Raw genomic sequence first — 7276 nt, 5'->3', positions numbered from 1 at the left:
GGTGATTAAACCAGAAAGCAGGTGGACTTGGTTTGAGAAACCAAAAAGAATTTAATCTTATATTTATGCCCTTGTCACAGAGTGTCAGTCCCTGGAACAGTGTCAGTAACCTTTACTTCAACATGTGCGGTTTCTTTTCTCTGGACTAGTAGTGTGGCCATTGTTTTAAGCCCTTGCTGGGGGTTTGTATCTACATTTTAATGTGCTGTAAATGCAGAGCTGTGTTCCATATTTGCCAGCTCTTATTCAGATGAAATTTGCGATCCCCACAGATTACATTGCTTGTAGTAGTCCCTGAATTTCACTTCTTATTTATACTTCAAATATGTTTACCAGTCAGGAACAAAAATCCCTGTTTATGTCCATGTTCAAAAAGATGTTGGCATTTGCCCAGCCCTGGAGCCCTCCCCAGCCTCCTGCATTTCTTTATGCTGTAAAGAAAGGGGATGAAATATTGCAGTTTATTGCAGGCTCCAAGTAGGGTTATTGTGCTTACTTTATGGTCAAGACAAATGTGTTTACTCTTCAGTAACACATACCAGTGATTGAATTAATTTTGTATGTGTGCAAATTCAGTATGCCCAATATACACATTTTGTAACGAAGAAAGATTTAGAACCTTTTGAGGTGTACATTCCATGGACTAACTTTGGGGTGGATTTTACAGGCTCTTACCTCCCTTAGGTACACCCTGTCCACATACAACCCTCTTTTTACCAGATTGCTTTAAGCCCTCTAAAGTCAGCAGTGAACTCTGTGTGACTTTAATTACAGAGGCTGTTCTGCAATCAAAGAGAAATACAGTATTTAAAAAGCACTCTGGAACACAACCATTCTACTTGTGTGTTCTGAGGTTCGGTTCTATTTACATTTTAAATGAGGGAAACAGTCACTGCAAAATGCTGATGATGCCACAGAGGGAAAACTGAAAGGATCAGTGGGGTCACTGTAAAAGAGAAGCTTCTCTTTTTATAGAGAAGTTGGGTAAAACAAGTGGAAGAAACGACTGGATGCAGCTTCATGCAAATAACTATTTCACGAGATAACACTGGGAAGCTTTTTATGCTTTCTTTGTGAAATTCCAGTCCATATTTGCTAATACTGTCAAGTGGGTTTTGTTTATTTTTCTCCTTCTAGGTATGATTTCTGATTCATTTATTGGTATGAGTGATCCAGCTGTTTCCAAAGCCAGCGTCAACTCCCTCAAAACTATTTTACATGAGTAACAGTCTTGATCTAAAATACATGAGTGCAGTATTACACGGGGTGTATAAAACATGTGGGTTTGCTCTTGCAGGTAACAGCTGTAGAGGAGTATCCAAATTCTTCTCTTGTGGGAGCAACCACTTACTGACTAGAGCTATTGAGAGAGAAAATGCCAATTGAAGAAGTGACCTAAATGTGGTTAGTTGATACTTTGCTGGTTCTCTGACAAATACATCCCCTACACAAAATCGGTTGGGGTTTAAAATTGTAACACACTGCTGCAGAGCTGCCTGCCATCACCCTATACTGGACTTGTGCTTTCATCCCTATTTTGCTTTTTCAGAGTGACAAAGTATTAATTGCTGGATAGCAGTGGAAGTGGTGCACCCTATGTATACAATGAGCTTCACATTCTCCAGGCTCTGGAGCTACTTATGAAAATATCTTTTTTATAAGATTCTGCAGAACTGATTTACTGTAGAATTTTGTAATTTTCTTCCTAATCTTGTCCTGAAGCTGCTTTGAGGTCTCTAGAGCTTTCTCATGGAGAGGGTTTGTTTGAATTGAAGAACATGCTTGGAGCATTTTTCCTTTCCCTCCTACCATGAGTCCAGCGCGTCTGAAAGCGGAATCCAGTTTGCAGCTAAGCCAGTGGCAGCTAAATCAGTGCCTTAGTATTCAGGGGAACCCAGTACTGCAGCAGGTATCACACCAGTGCAAGCCACTGAAGAAGCTGTCAACAAGAGGGTGTGTGAGAATGTACGTGACCGAGTAGCAGAGGGAAAGAGACTGTATAACCTTCCTGAATAGTCAGTAAATTTTACAAGTGTCACTTTTAAACCCCAAGGGGAGGGGAAAAGAAAAACCAGAACCAACAAACCAAAAAAAAACAAAACAAAAAAACCCTAACAAAAACATTTACTAAGACAATAAATGCCTCTAAAACACTGCAAAGATCTATGGAAATGATTACAGGATACTTCAGTTTTAAGAGGTGCTTTGAGATCAATGCCTTGTGTCAGGATTTACTTTGGTAATCCATGCAAGCTCATGATGGAGCTCAGTTATTGTTTAGACTGTATTTTTAGCAGCAGGCCCTTGTGACTCCATGGCAATATAATTTATGAGGTAGGACGCAACTCCTTAATTGTCTCTTACATTGTAGAGCTGTACATGCTGTTCACTGCAGAATAAACATTCTCCTCCTTTATGGGGAAAAAAAGGTCTGTGTCAACAAGACTTTCCAGCCTCTGGTCACATGCTTAAATTAGATCTCTGAGATGGGTTTCCTCTCAAACACATGAGCAAACATTTCTCCAAAGTGGACAGTGTTCGTGTATAAATTCCTCATTAATTGTGGGTGTCTCTCCCTCCTCTCCTTCCCAACTTTTGGCTTAAACTGTTAAGCAAGAGGACCAAGAATGCTGACCCCTTAAACACAGATAACTCGCAACAGCACTATCAGCATGTCAGAGGGGAGCCTGTTCCAACTCCCTGCTCCTGATGCTTGGGAATTAATGGAAAGAGAAAAACAGAGCTCTGGTATTCTGAGAAACTTTAAAAACAAAACCAGAAATCACTCTTGGAATGCCCTTGCAAGAAAAGTTTTCTCTGAAAAAAATTATCATTTAATCTCCCACCAGATTCATTCCTGTGGGATTGCAGGGTGTGAGTGAGTCCAACTCAGAAAAATATGTTTATGTTGCAGTTAGGGTGGTTATGGGATACACCACAACAGTTCTTTTGGTCAGGTTTCCTTTGTAGGTGTCCTTATTATCCCCTTTGTATGGGGAAATTGGACACTTCTTAAAGGGAAATGTCAATTTTTTGCTAAGATGCTTGATAATGAGATTCTTCAGTGTTTGCAGAGGATCTTAAGGTAAAGATGCTATCACTGTAAATTTAAGATGCCACACTAGTTAATGTGCTCTCATGTATACAGTCAAATATTTGGGTTGAAACTGTAATGATGTTTAGCTGTAAGACTTTTTGAACTTGATTTTTACTGTGAATTGGATGTTGGTTGCCTTTTTGCGTGTTGAGTTGGAGAGCTTGGTGAGTTAACGGTGGCACTCCCAGAGTTTTCAAATGCTCCATGTGTTTCCCCCACTTAATGTCCCTGATGGGGTAGGACTGAGGTACACAGAACCTCAGTCCTTCTGTGTGGTATTTTTTGGAATTACTATTGGTTTTCCAAATTACAGAATTTACAGTTGTGGTGGAAATGGTTAATGCAGCTTCCAACTCTGTAAAGCTGATTAGTTTGGAGGTAGAGCCTGGAGGATGGCAAAGCCTCATGTTGTGGATACCCCAGCAGAGAAGCCCTTTTCTACAAGTAAAGGCTCTTACTGGATCACTTCTATGTTTGGGTTTTTTTATACAGATGTCTGTATACTCAGGTTCTGTGAGATGTTCCCAACCAAAACTCTTTTTTTTTGCTCTGTTTTTTTTTTTTTCCCATTTATTAAGCAAAGGAATGGAAAACCTTAAGGCTAGGACAGGAATTTTTATTGGCTTGTGGGAACTATTCTTGAATCTCTCTTCTAAAACAAGAAGGTCACGTAGCTTTTCATACACCCACATTTCACATTTCAGAAGCTTTCCAACAGTAGCGAGGCATTAATATATTTGATTTCCAAATGTTCATGAGAGGCATTAATATATTTGATTTCCAGATGTTGATGACAGCATTGCTTTTGAGTTCTGAAGCTGAAGGGATTCCCTGAGCTGACAGACATGCCATGTACAGGCTACCCAAGAGCCTCCCAGTCTCCCCTCCAGAGTCCATGTGACTGTGGTGTGGCACTTGTGCCTGGTCCAGCAGTTTCCTTCCTCCTCCTCCCTTCCAGCCTCACTAGAAGATAATCTGTTGATACTGGCAGTGCATTTTGGTGCTGAAAACCGGACATTGTTTTCCTAAGAAGCACTTAGTTGTGTTTACTCGAGTTCATTGCCTTGGTTACAGGTTACAAGGAGGTTTTGTTAACTTCGCCAGCTGAGCTGCAAAGGTGCCAGGATGCCCATAGCAGGCAGGGATGATGAAGTGAGATGCATATGTCATTTTTCCTGTCTGCATGACTCCAGATGGGTGTTACTCCATAGATTTTTATAGACTTTCTTGAACCTTAGAAGAATTTTGAACCTTATTTTTTAAAAAAAGCTAGAGTAACTAAATATTTCTTCTAATGTAAAGTATTTTTCAGCTTTTTTTCTCTCCACAAAATGAGGCTTGCTTTGTCTGTTTCCACTGTTTGGAAAGGCAGTAGTAAATGTGATATGGAGGGTCATTACCAAAATTCTAAGAATCATGAAATCAGGTAGGTTGGAAAAGACCTTTAAGATTGAATCCACCCAATAATCTAATATTGACAAGTCCACCAAAAGTGATGCTGCATCAAGAGAGTACAGGAAATGCATGACAGAATTTCGTTTTTATATCTGTGATATAAGCTCAGTTATGTACATAGGTGATGGATAGTGTTGGGAGGTGGCTGCTATATTGCTTATGAATTAATACTGAGGTGAGCCAGACTGATCTATAGTGCAGTTTCTTTCAGTGTTTAGACCTGTCTGTAAAGGTTTTGCCTACTTTATTCCTACTTGAGTCCTGCTTCCATGCCTCTTAAACTACCTCTGGCACCCTGAAGACAAAAATAAGCAACTGAGTGTGAGCTGTGCTGGGGGCCAGGCTTCCTTGGAATTTGATGAGTTATTAGTGATAGTAAGATACTTGGAGGATGACTGTATGATCTTTCCCTCTTCCTTTTGATGCAGCTCCTTGGTAGCTGCGGTTCTGGAAAACTGATTTTTTTTAGGATTTAGGCTAGCATTTGTGGAGGAATGCATTGTGCTGAGTGCACACATGCATTTTGTGTGTGTGTATGTTTGCAAAGGAGAGGTGTGTTCTCCCTGGGGAGATAAGGGTCTGTGTCATCGGAATTGGAGCTGCTGTCTTAAGTGCAGTAAATTTTTTTTTTTTTCCTGCTTAGACATACCCAAGATGAACTTGCAGCTATGCCACTAGGTTTCTGAAAATGTCAGCTGACTTCCCCCCCCCCCCAAGTCTCTCATTATCTGTTTTTCTTAGGCTCAGTTTAGCATTTTAGTACATGTAATGCATATTTCCACAATGAACATTCTTCCTGCTTAGATATGTCCCGGAATTAATGGCACTGTTCCCATTTCAGAGGGGAAATGCACGGACACAAGAACTGTCTGACGGTGCTGAATAAATAATTATCACGATATTTAGCAGAGCTTCAGATGCTTTGGCTTTCTTTCTGAATAGGAGGGAGGTATGATGAGATAGGCACAGCATTTTTGAGAGGGTAGAAAAAGAAAAGCTAAGACTAATACCCACTTTCAGCCAATGTCCTCCAGGTGCTGTGAGTGTCCCCTGCACCTCCAGGGCAAGGAATTTAAGAGATCCCTGCTATCAGCTTAACGATGCTAAATACCCCTGGCAAGCAGTCAAGTAAGATGCATCACTGGCTTCCTAGATTGTGGCTCAGCTCCTGTAGTCACAGAACTGTGTGCACTTGCTTTTTATTTAGCTGTGTCTGAAGGATCCAGTGGAGTGTTGAGCACCAGGAGGGTTGAGGAAGAGAAAGTGTGTATGTGGGTGTACAGAGAATTCATGGTGTTGGGGAATTTGTCAGGACCTGGTTGGAATTCTGAGCCTCACTTCACGTAAAATCAATCATAAGATGCTGAAGCATGTGTTCAGAGTGCTGTCAGCTCTGTATTACTGAAAAATAGAAATTTGCTTGGATTTAAAAGACATTTTGATCCTTCAGTTCCTACCCAGCAGGTTCATAGCACGTTTGTTTGTTTGAGTTTATCCTGAGGTGTGTACAAAGTGCTTCCTCAAGTAAACCAAATAAAACCAAACATCTTTGCTTGTACGTGGACTTGAAAGTAAACAGGAAAAGGTGTATGTGGGGTAATTTATGCCTTGTAAAGCCAGTGTATTTTCCTAGTGACAGTACAAAAACTGTACAGATTTGCCAGTGAATGTAAGGGGAGCTTAATTCTTGTTAACCAAGAAAACCAAAACGAATTTTCTATTTTAAGCTAAGATGAAAATATTCATATTTTGTCACGCTCAGTTTTTATGATGCTTCAGATTCACACGGTTCACATCACTTTCCTCTGTTAAAACTTCTACATACAAGGCAATATGTATTTATCCTGAAGAATTAACTCCAGTGCCTGGTCTCTGCTACCTTGGGGTGAGCTGCCATAGTCCAGAAGTGCCTTCTTTACAGCTGAGCACCAAGCATTGCAGGAATCCCAAAATGAGACTGTTTACTGCACCAAAATGCTGAGCAGTCTCTGCAAATTAGGCATAACTTCTGTTGGACTCGGGGCTGTTCACAAAAGACAGACCTGCTTGGCATGGCAGGGCAGAGCAGAGATGTTGCCAGCACTTGGGAAGCATCTCCAGGCAAGTCAGCCCCCAGGGATAGGAAGCACTGCTGCAGGGCAGGCCAGGGCCTGCCTCCAGGTGCTGCAGGTCTCTGCTGGTCTTTGCTCCTGCTAGTGGAGGATAAGGAAACACAGCAGACTGAGAACTTTATCAGCCTTAAATAACGGGCTTAGGGCTGAAGGTTATTCCACCTGGAAAGGAGAGCGTTTCCTCATGGTGTTACGTTGGCCTGGTTCCTGATTTCAGTGTGAGCCATACCAGGGGATGAAATGAGCGTTTGTTAAATGTAGATTTAAATTACAAATGCTTTACAGAAACATATATTATTTATGTATCTAGTGCTTTCTTTATTTTTATACACCTGCTGAAGTGGATGTAAGACAGTTGACGCTTATTTTTTAAAGCAAAGTTGGATCCTTTACCTGGTAATGAAGGATAAAATAACTTGTAGACTCAACAGGTGTTTTTGGAGTTTATTGAAAGATATGACTTTGGAGACCTTATTGCACCCTTTCAGTACTTAAAGAAGGCTTATAGGAATGATGGAGACTTTTTACAAGGGCCTGGAATGACAGGACAAGGGGGAGTGGCTTCACACTGTCAGAGGGCTGAGTTAGATTGGGTATAAGGAAGAAATTCTTT

The sequence above is a fragment of the Manacus vitellinus genome, unplaced genomic scaffold (assembly GCF_001715985.3).
Source record: "Manacus vitellinus isolate BGI_N305 unplaced genomic scaffold, ASM171598v3 scaffold_20_pilon, whole genome shotgun sequence".
Lineage (NCBI taxonomy): Eukaryota > Metazoa > Chordata > Aves > Passeriformes > Pipridae > Manacus > Manacus vitellinus.
This window is presented reverse-complemented; position numbering follows the sequence as displayed.